Raw genomic sequence first — 4637 nt, 5'->3', positions numbered from 1 at the left:
CAGCCCCTCCTCCATGGCGTCTGATACGTCTCCAACGTATCTACAATTTTTTATTGTTCCATGCTAGTATATTATCCATCTTGGATGTTTTATATGCATTTATATGCTAGTTTAAATGAATTTTGGGACTAACCTATTAGCCTAGAGCCCAGTGCCAGTTTCTATTTTTTCCTTGTTTTTGAGTATCGCAGAAAAGGAATATCAAACGGAGTCCAATTTACCTGAAAATGTATGGAGATTATTTTTGGACCAGAAGAAGCCCACGGAGCATCGAAGATGGACCAGAAAAGTCCTGAAGCCACCACGAGGGTGGAGGGCACGCCCTACCCCACTAGGCGCGCCCCCTACCTTGTGGCTGCCTCACGGATCCCCCCTGACTTGTTCCCGATGCCAACACCTCTTATATATGCCCAAACTTCTAGAACAGAACCTAGATCGGGAGTTCCACCGTCCCAAGCCTCTGTAGCCACCAAAAACCAATTGGGGCCCTCTTTCGGCACCCAGTCAGAGGGGGGATCCATCACCGGTGGCCATCTTCATCATCCCGACGCTCTCCATGACGAGGAGGGAGTAGTTCACCTTCGGGGCCGAGGGTATGTACTAGTAGCTATGTGTTTGATCTCTCTCTCTCCCTCTCTCTCTCTCTCGTGTTCTTGATATGGCACGATCTTGATGTACCGCGAGCTTTGCTATTATAGTTGGATCTTATGACGTGTCTTCCCCTCTACGTTCTTGTAATGGAATGAGTTTTCCCTTTGAAGTTATCTTATCGGATTGAGTCTTTAAGGATTTGAGAAAACTTGATGTATGTCTTGCATGTGCTTATCTGTGGTGACAATGGGATATTCACGTGATCCACTTGATGTATGTTTTAGTGATCAAGTTGCAGGTTCTGTGACCTTGTGAACTTATTCATAGGGGTTGGCACACGTTTTCATCTTGACTCTCCGGTAGAAACTTTGGGGCACTCTTTGAAGTTCTTTATGTTGGTTTGAATAGATGAATATGAGTTTGCGTGATGCATATCGTATAATCAAACCCACGGATACTTGAGGTGACATTGGAGTATCTAGGTGACATTAGGCTTTTTGTTGATGTGTGTTTTAAGGTGTTATTTTACTACGAACTCTAGGGCTGTTTGTGACACTAATAGGAATAGCCCAATGGATTGATCAGAATGAATAGCTTTGAGGTGGTTTCGTACCCTATATTAATCTCTTCGTTTGTTCTCCTCTATTAGTGACTTTGGGGTGACTCTTTGTTACACGTTGATGGATTGTTATATGATCCAATTATGTTATCATTATTGAGAGAACATGCACTAGTGAAAGTATGAACCCTAGGCCTTGTTTCGAAGCATTGCAATACCGTTTTCGCTCACTTTTGTTACTTGCTACCCTACTATTTTTATAATTTCAGGTTACAAAAACCTATATCTTCCATCCATATTGCAGTTGTATCACCATCTCTTCACCGAACTAGTGCACTTATACAATTTACCATTGTATTGGGTGTGTTGGGGACACAAGAAACTCTTTGTTATTTGGTTGCAGGGTTGTTTCAGAGAGACCATCTTCATCCTACGCCTCCCACGGATTGATAAACCTTAGGTAATCCACTTAAGGGAAATTTGCTATTGTCCTACAAAACTCTGCGTTTGGAGGCCCAACACGAGTCTACAAGAAGAAGGTTGCGTAGTAGACATCAAGCTCTTTTCTGGCGCCGTCGCCGGGGAGGTTAGTGCTTGAAGGTATATCTTTAGATCTTGTAATCGAATCTTTTAGTTTCTTCTTTTATCACTAGTTTAGTCTATAAAAGAAAACTACAAAAAATGGAATTGAGGTTGACTCATATGCTTCATGTTTTTTATGTCTTTCATGAAAATGATGGAATGGAAAATTGTTCTCAAGTGTTAGAAGAACAAGTCTATAAAATGTTTGGCACTAAATCTTTTAATGATAAGCATGATTGCAATGTTGTCAGTATGAACTCTTTGAATATCCATAATACTAAAGATGATTGCACGAGTCATGATAAAAATGTTTCTTATAAGCATGTCAATTTTTGTTGAGTGCATAGAGTTTGCAAGTACACACCAAATAGGGAAGATAGATTTTGCAAGAGGCATAAGTATTTAGAAACTAAATGGTTGCAAGAGAGGCTAGATGCTTGTGCTGAAAATTAAAATTTCTTTGCCATCCTTGTGAACTTTGCAATGAACGTGATCATTTAAATCTACAATGCAAATTGTTTCATGATCAAATCGTGTCCAAAAGTTGTGATGACTTGATTTCCCTTGCACATCATCATGAACTTAGTTTGCTTTTGGGTTATGAAGAAATGAAACGTATAACTAAGGATATTCCATAATTTGTCCTTGATAAAGTTCTTGATTTCGATCTAGAGGAAATTTATATGTATCGTGAAGTGAATTGCATTGAAAATCCTTATATTGCCAATTATATAAAGATAAGAATACGAATAGAAGATGAAGAGAATACTAATGAAAGGGAAGTGGTTTCCCAATATCCTCCTATTTTTCTTATGATGAATCGGGTAACGAGGAGGAGCTTTCTATTCAACCAATCTCATTAATAAGGAGCTCCAGAAAGAGGATTAAACCCACACATGATGTGAAAAAAAAAAAAAGACGGAGAAGCAAAGGTAAAAGGTATCCCTCCCAAATGGTGTTGCTCCTATTACTGTTATGCCTATTACTCATTCTGATGATTATGATTGGGAAAGTAATGATACTCGTTATAATCTTGAGAATATTTTTGGCATCAACTTAGAAATTTGTGAAGATAATAATTGATATACTATTGGTGCTATCCATACTATTAATGATGAGAGTGATTATGCTTATGATATGCAAAGGCCCAAGCTTGGGGATGCTATGCTAGAGTTCCAATCATAAGTACATATGATCCAAGAAGAGAAAGTATGTTAGCTTATGCCTCTCCCTCATATAAAGATGATTACCGGTCTAGTTATCGATTGCCTAGGGACAAATAACTTTCTTGTGACAAAAAGCTCTCTACTAAAACTAATTTAGTTGTGTCTTTATCTAAACAGCCCCTAGTTTTTATTTATGCGCTCTTTATTATCTTGCAAACCTATCCAGCAACACCTACAAAGTACTTCTAGTTTCATACTTGTTCTAGGTAAAGCGAACATTAAGCGTGCGTAGAGTTGTATCGATGGTCGATAGAACTTGAGGGAATATTTGTTCCACCTTTAGCTCCTTGTTGGGTTTGACACTCTTACTTATCGAAAGAGGCTACAACTGATCCTCTATACTTGTGGGTTATCAAGACATTTTTCTGGCGCTGTTACCGGGGAGCAATAGCGTGGGGTGAATATTCTCATGTGTGCTTGTTTGCTTTATCACTAAGTAGTTTTTATTTTCTGTTCTTAGTTGTTCTCTATCTTTAGTAATGGATATGGAACATGAAATACCAAAAAAATAGGTGTACTTGCTGCTCATGGAGATGGGGAACCTCCTAAAACCCTCGATGCTCATTATGTGAAAGATATTATGCACTACTTTAATAATCCTCAGAAAACCCCATTCAATTGTATAATGGGAGACACGTTGGATCAACGTGAATACTTTAGGGATTATTGCTTGACTCAAAAAGGGAAACTATTATGGGATCAAATTCATATGTTGCATTGGTATGCTCGGCAACTATGCTTGAGATATGATTATACTTGTTGCTCTAGGACGAAGGCTCCACACCTTCCCTTTTCATGTATATTTAGTGATAATGAAACCTTTTCTTCTTATACTAATGGTATATATGATTACTATAATGTGGAACGAATAGAAGAATTTGTTTCTTTTAAGGGTGCTTATGAAATTGAATCTTTGTTTGAAAAATATGAAGCTTTTGATGATGATATTTATAGGACTGAAATTTTTGCTATACTTAAATATTGCTATGAGAATTATGAATACAATGCTGATAGTGATGCATTTATTGAGAAAGTCTCCGCTGTCCAAGAAGAGACTAATATTTTGTAGGAATCTAAGGAAGAATAAATTGCCAAAACTGTGAGCTCAATTGATGAAAAAGATGACGAGGAGAGCGAAGAACAAAAGGAGGAAGAGCGGATTAGATACATTATAGTAATGAGAGTAACCCTCCAACTCATACATTGTATAATCCCTTCGTTCTTACCGATGGATGAATGCTATGATAATTGCTATGATCCCATTAATTCATTTGAAATATCCCTTTTTGATGAACTTGATAATTGCTATGCTTGTGGCCAAGATGCCAATATGAATTATTCTTATGGAGATGAACTTGCTATAGTTCCTTATGTTAAGAATGAAATTGTTGCTATTGCACCCATGCATGATAATCCTATTATCTTTTTTGAATTCTCCCAACTACACTATATCGGAGAAGTTTGTGCTTATTAAGGATTATATTGCTAGGTAGCATTCCACATCAATAATTATCTTTTTTATCATTTACCTACTCATACGTCTCCAATCTCCAACGTATCTATAATTTATGAAGTATTCATGCCATGTTTGCAATAGTTTTATATGATTTTGGTATGATTTGATTAGACCTACCCTGGACTGACGCTGTTTTCAGCAGAACTACCATGGTGTTGTTTTT

The sequence above is a fragment of the Triticum aestivum genome, chromosome 4B (assembly GCF_018294505.1).
Source record: "Triticum aestivum cultivar Chinese Spring chromosome 4B, IWGSC CS RefSeq v2.1, whole genome shotgun sequence".
Taxonomy (NCBI): Eukaryota; Viridiplantae; Streptophyta; class Magnoliopsida; order Poales; family Poaceae; genus Triticum; species Triticum aestivum.
This window is presented reverse-complemented; position numbering follows the sequence as displayed.